Source organism: Schistocerca nitens, chromosome 3 (genome assembly GCF_023898315.1).
Source record: "Schistocerca nitens isolate TAMUIC-IGC-003100 chromosome 3, iqSchNite1.1, whole genome shotgun sequence".
Lineage (NCBI taxonomy): Eukaryota > Metazoa > Arthropoda > Insecta > Orthoptera > Acrididae > Schistocerca > Schistocerca nitens.
This window is the reverse complement of record NC_064616.1, coordinates 522,340,159-522,357,436: the sequence shown is the minus strand read 5'-3', so window position 1 is coordinate 522,357,436 and position 17,278 is coordinate 522,340,159.

The following is a 17,278-nucleotide window of genomic DNA, read 5'->3' as shown; positions in this document are numbered from 1 at the left end:
CCTGACCTCTGACTTCAGTACCGGTGCCGTATTAAGCCAAACGAGCAACCTCGTATACCGGATGTTAACAATTAAAGGAACGCTCTTCCGGCTGCTTCATTCCTCGCACATCAGAGCTGTGAGGGAGGAAGTATCTCAGCACATCCTGAATTCTACAAAATTCATTAAATCTGTATAGAATAGAGTGAGAGTATTGAAGAAGACTACCTCAACAGGGAGCGGCATGGAAACAGAGATACCAGAAGGGATTCGCACTTACACTATGCTACTGCCCTCCAAATTTTGATCATACGCAGTTTAAGAGTATTATAGAAGCTTTTCAACTGGCAGTGGTTGTCTGTGTTTCTTAGGACACAAATGCATTCATGTTTGGCCATTGTTCTCTTTTCGGTTACATACTACCAGAGAGGATTAAAATTTATATTTCATTATTTCGAGTGTAACTATTGAATAACATGTCTATTAGCTGACATATCCGCCGGATGGTGGGACAATGCGTGATAAATATGGGTCATTCTTCGCTTAGGCCGGCCGAAGTGGCCGTGCGGTTAAAGGCGCTGCACTCTGGAACCGCAAGACCGCTACGGTCGCAGGTTCGAATCCTGCCTCGGGCATGGATGTTTGTGATGTCCTTAGGTTAGTTAGGTTTAACCAGTTCTAAGTTCTAGGGGACTAAAACCTCAGCAGTTGAGTCCCATAGTGCTCAGAGCCATCTTCGCTTAGGGGCAACCACTGATCGCCGTATTAAATCCCTAGTGTTCATCGGACACCACGTACAAATATTTTAAACCTGAAACGTGACTCAAATTACTGTACACGACACACATGCATTTTAAGTTCAGTACATGCTTGTTAAGAATTATGAATGTTAGTTAAAGCTACATATGGTGAAGCACTGACTGGACGCAACAGTGATTATAAGATCTTCCTCGACTATCAATGAAATCTCCACAAGACAGCAAAAATCCGCATGATTTTCTCGATACATTAATTATCACATTCGCTAAAAATGTGAATCATATATATGTTCATTGTAACCATCAGGACACCACTGGATGGCGCCGCACTTCGGTCAAAGATGCCTCTCACTAATCAGAGTGAGGTCATCAAGCAGATGATTGCGTTCTCACTTCAGCAGGCACTAAGTTGGGTTGCCAAACACTGTCATCTCGCATTTATTGTAGTCTAAGGTGTCTGTTACTGTCATCTAGCTTGAAACTTACGTTGGTTGGCAGTTACTGCCCAGAGCCGCAATACCCGTTGCCGAAATCCACAAGGGCGAATTACATCACCAGAATAGGAAGAGTATCTTGAAAGTTGATCGCACATCACATTCACAGATTCCACGCAAGTTTATAAATAGCCTATTCTTTCTTCTTAAAAACTTCTACATCAAAATATCCACATTTACTACCCCTGTCCATTTCAAGTTTCTGTGTGATAAATTACATACATCGTGTCGTACCTTGACGCAAACTAGGCAGGTCACTGCCGCGAACTACATAGCGTATGGAAATCACGTAGCGTAACGTGGGCTCAAGTTAATATCGATAAATAAAGTCAGAATCATTTTAAACATGAACACACAACCACGCAGAAGTCCAAGTCAAAGTATAGTTTCAAAAAGCGAGGTAAGAGCGGTGTTCGATGTGTCAGTAAGGAGTAGAGTTGCACTCTACAAAAATTACGGTTCGGTAGTTTTGGTACATTACATAATTGACGTATTAAATGGTACGATTACCAGTAGCACTGGCAGGGTTAGTAGGGAAATAGGAGCCGACGATTTCTCTTTGTTTTTTTTTTTTTTGGTTTCTTACTTGTTTTGTTTGGTTGTTTGCTTTGCACATAATTAGAACTGCACATCATTAAGTATGAGTCCATTGTGTGTTTTACACCGACTTAGCAGATGTCATGGGATAGTGTTGCGCAATTTGCCCAGGTGTGTTGTATGTGCGCCACATGCCCCATGTGTCACTTTTTGAGAAGTGGCTGTGCAAATGGTTTGTGTAACGTACAATGTCGTCGTAAGATGACGCCGTTCGAACAGGGTATGGTGGTCGGTATCCGACGGATGGAGATTTAGATTTCGGCAGTGGTCCTGGAATGGTTCAAATGGCTCTGAGCACTATGGGACTCAACTGCTGTGGTCATAAGTCCCCTAGAACTTAGAACTACTTAAACCTAACTAACCTAAGGACATCACACACATCCATGCCCGAGGCAGGATTCGAACCTGCGACCGTAGCAGTCGCACGGTTCCGGACTGCGCGCCTAGAACCGCGAGACCACCGCGGCCGGCAGTGGTGCTGGAATTCGGCTTCACATGTTCAACCGTGCCCAGGGTGTATCGTGAATAGCTGAATGAGGGTGTCACATCCACAACAGACAAACCGTCAGCCGTCCAGGCACCTTCGATGACCGTGACCGGCACCATCCAAGACGGGTCGTCAGTAGTGACAAAAGGGAAACAGTGCAACAAATCATCACTCAGTTCGACATAGGACGTGCTAAAAACGCCTCCCAGTGGACAATCCGTAGGAAGAGGAGTTCCATGGGTTATGGGAGCCGGCGCCGCGAACGGATGCTACTGTTATCCCAACGTAATCATGTACAACGACTTGCATTTGTCACCAGTCACCAGGTATAGACACTGGAACTATGGCGTAACGTGATACCATCGGACCAACTGCGATTTAAACTGCACCATGCCGATGGGAGGCACCGTGTGTGGCGCAGACCACATGAAGCGATGAATCCCGCCTGTCCAGAAGGTGGTGTCCAAGGCGATGATCTGTTTTATGGTCTGGGTTGCATTTTCCTAGTATGGAATGGGCACACTAGTTGTTCTGGAAGAGACTTTGAATGGTCCACTGTATATTGAGCTTCTCGGGGACCATCTCCACCCATTTTTGGTCTTCCAACACCCTGACGGTTCTGCGGTGTTTCAAGATGATAAAGCGACGCCACATCGGCCCCTCGTTGCTCTAAAATGGTTCCAGGAACCCACAGGGAAGATCAAAATACTGAAATGGTCACCTCGGAGCCGAGATTTGAACTCCATCCAGCATATCTGGGATGTCATGAAACGCAGGCTCGGTGCTATGGACCCTACACCCACGAACAGAACAGAATTTGCTACCGCACTGAAAACGATTATATATACGACCAACTATTTATATACATAATACTCAATAGAACATTCTTCATCATGATGAAAGGCAAAAATTCCTGTTATTACTAATAAATGATAAAATTGTGTATGAATAACAGAAACATGCCTTTTATAAGCTCGACCGAGTATTGGAGCGAAGTTTGATTACTTTTGTTCAGCGTTTCTTGTTTTATTTTACCTTTTTATTGACGAAATTGCGTTTCCTAGCGCTATATGATAAATCTATATTTTTAATTTTTATTTTTACTACAACATCCCTCCGTTTCACGTTACCAATCAACAATTTTCGAATAAATCCTCAATGAAACATTGAGAATATGAGTTTTGTTATAAATCCTACTTATTCTTAAGTAACAGACAGAAGGATAACTATGTAGAACAAAAAATTTCCGTAGGATACCCAGCCTCTTGTATATCCACACTCAGTTTTTAGACGGTTCAAAGCTTCCGGTTTTTAAGCGAATCTAGTAAGACACAGATCACATACGTAACGGAAGCGAACGTAATGAGGTAACGTCCGATTGGGATGCAACACACATAACATAAAGGTAACGTGTGTCGATCTTAACTAACCAAAGTTACTAGGAAAACTACCGTAGACTACGCTTGACTTCAGGTAGTCCATGGTAGCCTACCGTAATTTTACGACTCTAGTAAGGGGATACGAACTGCCGCACCACCCACTCGGTCGGTTAATTATTTCTTGTAGAGAACCAACAGCTGTCCCCATGTGGCGTGTTTAACGCGAGCTCTGGAGTCGCGGGAGCCAAACCGGAACTAACTGCCACAGGAATATTATCGCCACGATGTGCCGAATCTGTCTCTAAATCTCTGGAATGGCGGGATAATGGATCTCTCTCATCTTTAACCGGCTTATAAGTATGGTTGTACCTGATGTAGAAATGGGCATGCGGCCGCAGGGGGCAAGTGTGGCTAGTATCTATGTCAACGACTCTGTTTCCACTGTTGCATGGGCAGAACCGTAGGGACTTGTTCTTCAGTTCGGTTTGGAACATCTATAATTGGGAGGGTGAGAGGGAGGGATGATCAACATTGGCTACGCATCGCACCCAAGCAAGAACAGTGTCACAACTCAAAAACGCAGTTCTTGAGAAAATTCATCTTAAAGAATCGATTCTATTGAACTTACATTGAAGCAGTATAAACTTCCTTTGAATTCCAAGTAAGTGTAGTCGGAAGTAAACCCCATTATATTCTTCGTGAACGTTGGGGTACTTCACACGTATTTTTCAATGGCAAACTAATAGTTGCCGTTTTTCGACTTGTGACAACTTTCCTGCCGGGATGCGATATACTTCATTGCCTGCGGTCTCAGAGGTCATACCAATGCGACGTGGTGGGCGGGCGAGGGGCGGGGGGGGGGGGGGCAGAGGCGACGAGCTTTCGCTGACACGGTGTGAAAATCTGGGAGAGAGTGGTCTTTACTTGGGCTGGGTTGGAAACATAGTCGGCAGATGTGGCTATCTCAGTTGGTTACTTGGCCCTGAGAAGCTCGTGCTTGGGGTGTAACATCATTTAGTTGTGACGGTTAGAGTTGACTGCAACGCCCCTCAAAACAAGTGTTCTTGTAGGGCCTCCACTTCAAACATTTGACGCCTCCTATAAGCAGTTCCCGTGTCTAGTGTATTAGGTGCTATCTCCTCTTGAAAACCCAACACTACGCTTTTACAAGACACATATCATACGCACATGAAGCTTTAAACATGTTTGACAGGTATTTATGCATCTCGTTCTTTCTTGTAAGTTTCTCTTTCCATTTGATAACTGGTGAAAAGTATCAAGCTGTTTTACTTCACATTATTTGACTGCCCTGACAATTGTGCTGTCCATTGCTTTTACGAATCGCATATATACGAAATTAGACGATTTGCTGTTCAGCTGTAACGATACGTCAGTGCTTCCGCCGTATCGTAGCCTTCGCTTTGTGCGGACCCTGGCGGTCGTAGAGCAGTGAAGATGCAGTTTTAAACGCCAGTTGGGCTATGTGCGAGCTGCGAGGCCGCAGCTCAAACGTACCGGTGCCGTAACTATAGTGCGTGACTGTACCAGACAGGGCATGATTTACGTTCCGCGGGAAGGAGACTCCAACGTGGTAACAATAAATGCTTAAGAAGACATAGCGCAGTGTTTACTTCCGTGTTAAATTTCCGAAGAACAGATTCTAGCGGACGGCGTGCTTATAGCGCCGCATCCAATCGGTGAACAAAAGCACCCACGACGTTATCTGCAGACCATAAATTAACAGGTAAACAGATGGTTTACAGCGAGAGGGATTTCACAGTATTCTCTATTTGTTGTATGATAGTGAATCTTTGAAGTCGAGAAAAATTTCAGTAATTGTGAATGACTTCATGGCTACCACAACGGAGAAAACTGAACCAATGAGGTACAGATGAGGTAAAATTGACCTTTGAAGGAGATATAGGGTACTATTATGTACATGTAGAGATTTACCGTATAAGTGCAATGATCTGGTAACTAGATTGTGTGGACTAACGACTACAATTAAAAATATTGCCTCTGGCAATCGCCTTAAAGGACAGTAGCAAATTGCTATCAGAAATTATGAGAGCAGCAAAATCGCAAGAACTAGTCAGAGTTTCTTTTATTCTTACCATAAGTAAGAGAAGAAAGATCTTGTTCTGATGAGTAATTAAATCTCACGCGACAATAAAAAGATATTCATGACAACAGCGTTTGTTGATGAAAAGACTATGCATTTGAAGACATAGGACATGCTCTAAGTATAAACATACTATTCACGATTATACTAGTTACGCCTAATAAAACAGATAATTAGTGAATAGTTTCCAGACTAAATGCCTCAGCAAAAAATAAAAACAGCACGTGAAAGCTGTCCCAAACGCGTGTATTCTCTTTTGGCACATATGTTAATTTTTATTCGTGCAAAATTAATTGCGTGTATCGACGAAATGCTGCCGTTAATTATTATGGAAATGTTGTCTTGCATTTTATTGTGGAATGTGACGAATGTGTGGCCATCGCTATTTATTCGCAAATTCAGTCACAATTTTTCACCCAGACTGTTTCTGGTCTGTCTGGCTTGTTTAGATACGAAGCAGACCTGGTTGACAGTGCAGGAAGGCAAGAAAAAAGCAATCGTTTGGAATAGTAAAGAAGAAATTGCTATCTAGAGTAGAAGCAATCGAGTCTGAAGTATGAGGGAAATTTATTCACAGAGGTAGAAGAGGCAAAGACTTTTGAGATAAAACAGATTCTGACTTAAACATGATAACGTAAAGAGCTGCAATAAGGAAATTGACCTGCTCTGAGAGTTGAAATTCCTCGCTCAGTTGACAATCTGCGCAAATAAATTGAACAGAAGGTTACTGTAAAAAGTAAAAGTCTCTGTCAAGTAAAAGTAGAATTATTCATTAAGGATAACGAAATATTGGCAGTAATATAAGCTGGTGAAATATGCAATGTTTTCAAGGGACAGTGAGTACCATGCTACGAGCAAATATAGTGTTGTTAATGATACAGGAAACGAAGCAAAATTTAAATTAGTTTAGTTATTATAAGAGAGCTCAGTTCAAACTTGGACAGTCCAGAACTCTGGCCAGTTTGCATCTTGGATGTGTTTGACCAATTTATTAATAGTTACTGGAAGCAAGCAAAGCAAATTAAGCTTCAAAATTATTTTTGAATTGACCCGTATACTGAGGAGGAAGGCATTCAATGAAGGAATTTTGCCAGAAGTCAAGAAAGCTATAGTACCTAGGTAGGCCTTTCGTTGTATTAACTAAGATTTCCACTTTGAATGGAAGCTTGGCTGCACCACTTCTGTGCAAACTAATAGAACGTCCCACTGAGTAATTGGAGCATTTTTTATTTTATAGATATAAATGCTCGGTCAATCTGTCATGGGCTGAAATGGTGAAGTAATCAGCTGCGTGATAGCGAGAATAGGAAGCAAAGGAACTGGGAGTCTGATAACTTACGCAGAGGCAGTGTTGGAAACTGGAAGAGTAACAGAAGAATATTTAATGATGGGGGCAGGAACCAAAGAGACTACCCAGAAAATACCTATAATAGGAATGAATGTTGACATATGCCGGATAGTCGGTAACAGAAAAATCTGTCTCAAAGAAGAGAGCAGTCACGTCAGTGCGTCCGCATGTTGCCGAAATTAGTCCATTAAATTTCAGGCATGCAGTCGCTCAGATAAAATTTCATCCACTGATATTTCGGCCGCGTATTGTCCAGCCATCCTGAGAGTGAGTCGCAAGACTGACGACAAGGTGCCATGCGCAGCCTTATATCCTCCACCGCGGCGGTGTGTGCCTACGAATCACAGACGCTGGTCGGTAGCAAAGAGATACGCTTCCACACGCGCCGCCTACATGCCCAAAATTTAATGGACTATTCTTTACGCCGTGAAAAGTTGAAAATGCACATCAAGATGCCAAGATTATTTCGAATACGCTGCAGAAGTTTCGCTGAGAAGCCCTTACGCGTCCTCCATACAGTTCCTAATCCCTCCCCGTCAGATTTCCATATTTTTTGAGTCCTGAAGAAAGACATTCGTGGCAGTCGAATAGATTCGGACGAGGAGGTGCACGCATGGGTACGGTCATGGTTCCGTAGACAATCGCAAAAATTTTTCCGTGAAGGCACTGACAGTCTTATCACACAGTAGAACAAATGTGTTGTTAACAGTGTAAATTGTGCAAGGTCTTTGTGTTGCACAGAACATGGACCATTCGTATTTTCATCAGTAATCTTCAACAGTGACGTAATTACAGAAGTGTCAGGAGACATTGCTAGGGAATGAAAAATACACTATCTGATCAAGAGTATACGGACAGATCTATGTAATGCGGATTTGACCACTAGATATCACGAGAAAAGGACCTGCCAACGTACAAGAAGAGGGGAGTATTGTGTTATCATTGGACAGTCAGTATCTACAGAATCGTTCGATAGGAGAACTTAGTGACTTCGAACGTCGACTAGTCACTTGGTGCACCTGAATAACAAAACCAATAGGAATACTGTTATTGATAATAAAGTGGAAACACGAATGAACAACCACAGCTAAACCAAGATCAGACTGACCCAATGTATTGACAGACAGGAATGATCGAGCATTACAGAGGGAGGTTGTAAAAAATGGCACGAAATTAGCTGAAGGAAACATTGGTGAGTTCCACAGACTGCCAACAGCCTAGCTAGTAATGCGTGGGGAGTTAAAAAGATTAGGATACAATGGTCGAGCAGCTCCTCAGAAGCTGCACATTTCTGTAGTCAGCGCTATGCCATGCTTGAGATCTACATCTGCATACATACTTCGCAAGCCACCTGACGGTGTGTGGCGGAGGGAGGTGTAAACAGCGAAGCCGTTGGACAGTGAATCAATGGAAACGTGTGATTTGGAGAAGCGAAACATGGTATATCCTGTGGCAAGCCGATGGAAGCGCCTGAGTTTGCCGAATGTCTGGAGAACATTGCCGGCCGTCATGTGTAGTGCCAACAGTGAAGTACAGAGAATATTTTGTGATAAGTTCCTATGGGACCAAACTGCTGAGGTCGTCGGTCCCTGGGCTTACGCACTACTCAACCTAACTTAAACTGACTTACGATAAGGACAACACGCCCGAGGGAGGACTCGAACCTCCGACGGGGGAAGCCGCGTGAACTGTGGCAAGGCGCCCGAGACCCTGTGGCTACCCCCCCGGGGATGTAGAGAGGAGGTGGTGTTATGGTAAGGTGGTGTTTTTCGTGGTTATGGTGAGGTTTCCTTATTCCGATTAATAAAGAGCTAAATCCGGAAGCATATGTACACATTTTAAGCCATTGTGTACTGTGCAGAGGAACAGTACTGAGGCAATGACTCTATCTACACGACAATGCAACCTGTCACAAAGCAGTATATGTGAGGCAATGGTTCGGACACAGTAACCATCCAGAAATGTCCTGGCCTGCCCAGAGCCTCGACCTTAACCCAGTGGAACATGTAGAACGTCAACTTCTCCCGAGACCACAACGTCCAACATCACTACCTTCTCTGGTTTCCGCTCTTGAAGAATTGGCTGACATTCCTCCACAGACATTCAGACGCCTCGTTGAAACACTCCACAGCAGAGTTCAAGCCGTCATAACGGCAACGGGTGGACACAACCCATGTTAATGCCCACTAGTTGAGGTCGGATGCTTGTCAACAGGTACCGTAATGACCAGGTATGACGATTATGGCTTTCAAGGAGGTGTGTCATTGATTGGGCGCAATACTTGCTGTGTTGTACACTTGGTGTATTTACAATGTGTTGCGGTGTGACTGGTTGTCTTACCTGTCTTGCAATCATGAGACAAATTCGGCAATAATTATTAGGTCAATAGTAATTACGACAAGCTTACGAAATGCGCTATCCTTTTTATGAAAAACGTTACTTTCCGCCTACCCGTGAGCGCTCGACCACGACTGCTGCTCCGTCCGTTGCATGTTTGTTTTGCGCCCAAGGAAGACACACTGTCCTTTCCTCACAGAAGGTCTCCCTTGTTAAGAGGGTGAATTGTGCTGCACTTCCCGACACAACAAAAAATACCTTTGGGCAAACAACTGGGCAGCTAGAGGCCAAATGTATACAATAAAGAAACAATATGCCACCAGCTGTCATCCTTGACCGTGGTCTTGCATAGTGGCATGACAGTATTTTACTCTGGAAACTACGAGACTGTTGTGTAAAACAATGTACGAGAATATTTTACCGCTCTTCCACACGTTTTCAACACTAATTGCTATAGGATTCTCTTTTCTACCGGCTTTTATAACCAGCTCCCGATTCGCGATAATCTTGTTCTAAATGAAACTGATGAGTTACTCCAGGAATATTTGAGCAAGCTACTTCCTCTTCACATTTGGGCAGAATAGAAGTCATTAGTTTGTAGCTTGTCAACGCTGAAAAGACTTTCGTATGCTGCAGAGAGTACGTGCCTATACTAAACACAGGAAAAGATCATACACTTTTAAATGTAAAGGGTTATTACTAATGGTATGTAGCAAAATTATTTTATATGATACATAAAAATAAACTTCATTATATTTGCAGTAAACATACATAGTTGAGGGATTGTTCCGTAAATGACGTTCTGATATTTAATTCGCTTGCTAATTCTTTAAGTACATTAGTCTGTAGGTAAAAAATCTATCACTTCACTGATGGACCGCACTATGTTTCACAGTTAATACTCTTACCTGTCAGAAAAAGAGTCTTCAATATTGAGAATATCCTCAGACACTCCCAGGAGGACATAAGAAGCTGTTCGGTGTCACATCACGTCGTGCTCAGCCAACTGCCGACATCTTCCTTTGTTGATGATGTTACTTAACTAGATGTCGACTCGAATTCTTTTGAAAGCAGTAAATCTTGAATAACTGTACCGAGCTGGTATGGCGAGACAACGGAAACCACAGGCATAAATGCGTAGGAGAATTTTCCCCTTCAAACTTCATACTGTACTCTCCATCTCCTTTTCGATACAGTCTGAGCCGAAGAACATAATACAAGTACAGTTCCAGCTCGGTATCCGTTCTCGTGTCGAACTGACACCAGACTGTCTAAACATGGCGGTCGAACTCGTCTGTTTTACAGTCAGTACTCATTAAGCAGGCACTTCACGCTTTTACAGCTTATTCTCCAACTATATGGACCGTCAGTTGATTTTTGCGAATTTCCAAAACTCGCATTAAAAGTTCAAGACCACACAATTTGAAGCTACAGGGTGAACCAGATTCCCGCAGACAAATTTTCAGAGGTGGTAATATGGCTAAAATAAGAAAAAAAGTTTAGGAAACACTGACTCTAAAATGCGTACCCTAAGAACTATGAGCACGTGTTCATCTTCGCTACTGTGAAACACACCTCTTCAACTGAACAATTGTTCATAGTTCTTAAGCTATGCACTTTAGAGCCCACGTCTAGAAACATTTTTTTATCCTCTTGTTCCACACTATCTTTCCTGAAAGTTTGCCGGTAAAGTTATGGTTCACCGTAAATAGTAACTATTTAGCCAATGCAGTCCATAACTTCAGGCATCTGTCGGACAGTAATGCTCCTATGGTATGTTTGGCAGATCACCACCTTGTAACGTAAACACATTTCTGTGGGTAGAACACGGGATAGCTTCAGTGGATCACTATTCTATCCCTGTAGTTGATACCATGAAGCCTAGTAATGGAAAATATTTACTTCCATTCCACATTACGAAAACCCTTCTCAAAATCTACGACTGTAAAGCATGTTTCCCTGTTTCTCTTATAGCTGCCAACTGTTATTAACTACAGCGTTAAATATCTCCTCAAGTGGTACTGGTTCTTCTAAAACCGCATTGGTACACCCGTAGTGTACTTTCAACTTTCCCTTTCATTCTTCGGTAAAGAAAACTTGTGAGCTTTTTTAAGGGATGTGAGAATATACTGATTGTGAAGTAATTTTCAATCCATCAACCCTGCTTCAATTGGAAGTTCTTCTTCTACTTTTACCTCTCCTTTACCCCGTATCTTCAGCGAGGCCAGCAGTTTATTTGCTGAGTTTAGCAATATTAATGGCAGAAGGTGGCCGGATGCCATTCCTGTTACAACCCCTTTCCCCCAGGGACGGAATTTGAATGCCCCAACTTTCTGCGCCTAGTTGTAGCCCATCTGAAAGTGTGCAGACGTTTTCTAAGTGTTTATGAGTCGTGTAACTGAAGCAGGACCTGGTTATCAGCGCGGAACGCACCTAGTCGAATATGTGAAACTGCCGAAAAATCACATCCAGGCCGGCTGGCACACTATCCCTCGTCGTTAGCCCGCCAGGAGGATTCGACCCGGAGCCGGCGATCGCCACGGAAGCGGTGTGCTAACGCGCTTGGCTATCCCGGTGGGTCTTTATTTTCAATTTCAGTAATTACATGTTGTTCAAAATCTACTGAAATTCCCTAGGACAAATAGTTTTCAGTCACGAGGTAGACTAGTTCTTCCTTCGCACTGTGATCTGATGTTCGTAAGGGGACCCACAACATTTCATCAATACTTCGGAATTTTCTCAATCTGAGATCGCGACAACGTTTCTGAAATTCAGAAAAGGGTATTTTACGCTGCTGGTCATTAACATCACAACACCGTGAAGGCTGTTGCAACAAGGGTTAGTTTGGCATAAAGTGCACGCCCGAAAGTAATCTGGATTAGTAACGGTTTGAGCCCCGAAATAAAAACTTGCGAGCGCAACCCACACATCACCACAATAAGCAGCTTTGCATGTTGTGCGTCATTCGATTAATAATTTGACCTCTGTGTCAAACCAAAACACAATCATACTAAAACGAAACCTTACTGTATTCGTGATTATATTTGTTCAATATAGGTTGCCTAATCATTGGAGAAGTTGGGGTTCATAAATGAAAGTCGATTTCATAAATTAATAAATTTTCATTAAAATTTAAAAACCACGTGGAATATTACTCTACTGTTGCTCTTAGAAACGAAAAATGGATAACTGAGGCTAATAATGTGACATCGTAAGGAAGACTGAAAGAAGAACAGATCAGAGTTCCTCATCTGTACAGCTCACATTTTCAAATAAACAAGGGAAATAATTTAATGAACTCTGCATTAATGACGGACAAACAACCAAATAAATGTGAGCTGCACAGAGTACAGACTCTGAAATATTTAACTAACAACTTAGGCTTCAGTATAAATCGATACTTATGTCCTCAAAATGCACACGCTGCACAGGATGATAACCAGGAACGAAAGTTTCCCTGATATGGAGTAAAAATTTCCTAAGACAATGTCTAAGAAAGTGTCTAGAACGGGACACAGTACATAGGAATGGCCAGGCAGAGAATACTGTTGCGATGTTTCTAAATTTCTCACGGTTTATGGGAATGGAAAGGCAGGATTGTTGTTGACTTCCATGCTGGATAGATACTTGCTACATTCCTCTTCAGAAAAAAAAAACAAGGCACCTTGAACGACTAGAGACACGACGTTCATATTCACAGGACATTTACATTAGGATATTTTGCAGAAATGATTAGCATTTGAACCATGTGCCCCTCGGGTTCGAGGTCAACATCGATATCGCAGTGCAACACCACCTACCGGTAAAATGTGCCTGTGCCTGTCGCTGTCCCCATAAACTGAAGGTGACGGATCAATGTGCCCTGAGCGTAGGTGCAAAATGCCTTGCAGGTGTATACGCGAACCGTACTGTCAAATCAGCAAGTTTGAAAGAGGGCTCGTTATTGACATGAGAGAATGTGATGCATCCATCTGGGAAATTGCTGCTCGTGTGGAGAGTGTTTCGGCAGTGCAACGGGTAAGTGCAGAATGGTTCACGAAAGGCCGTAGAATACGACTAGGTGCATCAGGTCGCACAACCCAGACCCCCCCCCCCCCCCCCCGAGGAGGTCGCCACTTCACCTGAATGACATTGCAGGACATATCTGGGCTCTGGCGCAACAGTGGAACAGTGTAACACATCGTACACTGTCAGGGGTGACAGTCCGTCGCCGTTTATCACACAAGGGTTACGTGAATGACTTCCATTTTTCCACCGCTGCAGAAACATGCAAGACGGCAGTGGTGTATGGAACGATGTCACTGTAGACAGGAAAGGTATCAGATAGTGTTTTTGGGCGAATGCAGGTTCCGTTTGTTTGAAAATGATGGTCGTATTTTGGTTCACCGCAGACAAGGGGAGCAGCATCACAGTGACTGCATTCGCGCAAGACATACAGCGCCAACTCGAGACCTTATGGTGTGGCATGCTACTGGTACAGCCACAAATCACAGTTAGTTCGTATCCAGGGCACTGCGACCAGTGTTACCCACATGAATGACATTCTGCGACCTGTAGCCATAACTTTTCTGCACAACACACCAGACGTCATTTCTCACCAGTACAATGCATGACCACATGTTGCTGCATGAACACATGTCTACTTGGTGTTACAGCATATCAGCCTTTTGCCCTGGCCCGCCCGATCACCAGACTTGTCACCAATCGAAAGTGAGTGGGTTATGGTGAAACGACGGGTGCAGCGCTGTGACCCAATGACAGCCACCACAGATGAACTTTTGACCCAAGTGAATGCAGCATGGAAGGCTATACCACAGCATGCAATTCGCACCTTAAATGTGTCGATGCCATCAAGCGTTGAACAAGTTATCCTGTTCCATGGCAGACCCTGTGACTACTAGGCAACAGGACATATGCTGAACCGAGGTGACTGAAATGCTAATCATTTCTGTGAATACGAACGTCCCATCTCTAGTCGTTCAAGGTGTTCTGTTTTTCTGAACATAAGTGTACATCGCAAGTGGTCACTCAGCATTCAGTACTGCCCACTTTGAGCAGGACATAAAATGGAACTGAACCGATAGAGAATCGTAAAGTGATCTGTACCAGTCATGTTACATCACCTCCATGTCCCTTAAAAAAATTCGATGTTAATCAGTTGTTTTACTTTATTCTTTTGACACATTTGTTCGTCACCTGATTTTGGCATAGGCGAAAAATTTGCTGATCTTACAATTGTAAGAGAAAGAGAAACTTAACAATCAACCTACTGGAAAGTAATAAAGGCAAGATACGTTACAGCTAATGAGATATTTTACAATAAAGTAAAAGAAAGGAAATACAGGTGAGCTATGACTTGTGATTGTGCAAACAACAAGCAAAGTAATTCTAGCATACGTTGAAAAATGCAGTCTCGCATAAAGTTGAAAATAAAGGTAGTTACTTTCTTGCTTGCTTTGACCGATTTCAGCGCAAATGGCCGAAGTAGGGGGAAATGCTTCTACGTTCTGTATATAAAGGCAGATTACGTTGCACGTGTCTCACTGAGAAACCTCATTTGATTGTTTTATGTACGTGAAAAGATCGTGTTATGCCTCGTGTAACAAGGAGAAACGTCTACGTACTTGTCGGATCGTCGCCTATCGAGAGTGCAGTTTATCATTCCGCCAGTCTGCCACTCGTTCTGGCAGGAACTAACAGCTGTCATGCAAATACGGAAATGATAGGTTCAAGAGGACCGTAGGCAACGACTTGCAAGATCTCAACGTTCCCGTGCGATTAGTTCACGAGACGACGGACATGCTGTTCTGTCGACCTTGCTGCTTTCCACGTACCTGGAGTCAGGAAATGGGATCGTTTGTAGCAAGGCAGGTATCCACAGGGACAGAGCGACGACGTCTGGTGCATCACTGACTGACAGAACGGTGGCCATTGTTACAGTTTCCCCTGACATGGCATTCCCCTTACAGTGGTCAGTGGAAACACTGGACAGAAGAGTGGAATCATGTCATTATCTGCTTCCACCGTGTTCTCATTTTCAATTGGCCTAGTATCTCCTGTGCAACTATAAAGTGTATCCAAATATTGTATCCATCATCTCTCCTTACTTAATGAATTCTTTAAATTACTTTTTTCTTGTCTAATAATCGTGTTCCATATTCTTTGCTCCTGAAATCTATCATTTATTAGTACGTGGACACGATATATAAACGGTCCAGTCATATTACTGTGACGACCGCCTATGCTCGACGCCACCGGCAGTAACAGCTCACAGTCGGCAGGCGATAGCAGTAACAATGGAGGGTATATAAAGCATATCGGGGAATGGGAAAATAGTGCAATTGTTGTCGCTATTTGGAAACCGAGCGATTTAGCTAATATAAAAAAAGGGAACGATAACTGGCTTTCGGGCCAAGGGTGGAAGCGTTTCCAAAGCGGCTAAGCTTCTAAAATCTAAAGTGTTCGCTTGCTGCCGTGGTTAAAGTATACGGTGCACGGTCAAATGGCACTATCCAAAACCGACACTGATACAACTGTGGTGCAGCACGGTCCATAGATGCCAAGGGTGAATGACAGTTACGAAAATGTGCACAGGTGAATAGACGTGCATCTGTTCAGCAATTGATCGCCTAGATGAACTAAGGGGCCACCAAGAGCGTCTCCTCAACAACCGTTTAGTGAACGTTGCTTCATGTGGGCCTCCGCAGCAGGTGCGTGGTTCATGCAGCCATGCTGACCGCTTTTCATTGGTGACTAAAGCTGGAATTTGCACGCAAGTGTTGTAGCTGGACGTCCACTGAGTGCCGACAATTGACCTTTTATCCTCCATCGGACAGATGGCCGTTGGCGTGTAACGCCCTGCAACAATCGTCGTAAGGCGTGATGATGCAGAGTTATGGCCTGGAGAATGTTTATGTGGAATTCCCTGGGTGATCTCGTCATTCTGGAAGACACAACGGATCAACACAAGTAAGCATCTATCCCTGAGGACGATATACAGCCTTACATGCAGTTTGTCTTTCCTCGGCACGATGGCATTTACCAGCAGGACAACGAAACGTCTCACACAGGTGGAAGTATATGTGCATGTTTCGGGGACCACCAGGATGAGTTTAGCATACTCCCCTAGTCACCAGAATCCCCGGATTAAAACCCAATTGAGAATCTGTGGGATCACCTCGATCGGGCTGTTTGCGCTATGGACCCTCAACCGAGGACCATAGCGTATCTGGCCATGTCACTGGAGTCGGCATGGCTCCATATACCTGTCGGTACCTTTCAGATCCTCTTTGACACTTTTTCTGCATGTCCGTCCTGAAAAACTTGGTTATTCAGGTTTTTGACAGGTGGTGACATTAATGTGACTGGACCGTGTATTATCCTTGTTTCAACACCGCATCTGTTTCACGCCTCGGCGTTTTCCTGTTTCAGTTTTCTGTCTATGTCACGACATCTTTCTCCATCCACTCTTTTTAAGCGTTTCTACATTTGCTGATGATTTCATTTCTGAATGACCAATAGTGTTACTGCTCTCTTTTTCTACTTTTACATAGTCGTTACTTTATTAGTTCCAGTGTCTCAGTTGCTAGTAATGGGAGCCTCTTTTTGTTCTTTTTCAATACTAGTACTTTATCAGTTGCACATGCAACTGCTCTTTTAAGCCACTTTTTCACACCGAATAACACCTATATGTCACTGCTTCATTCGTCCAATGTTCTTTCAAGGTAGACTGAAATCATAGTTTCATCGGCACCTTTCAGCTGTCCTTTAATTATTA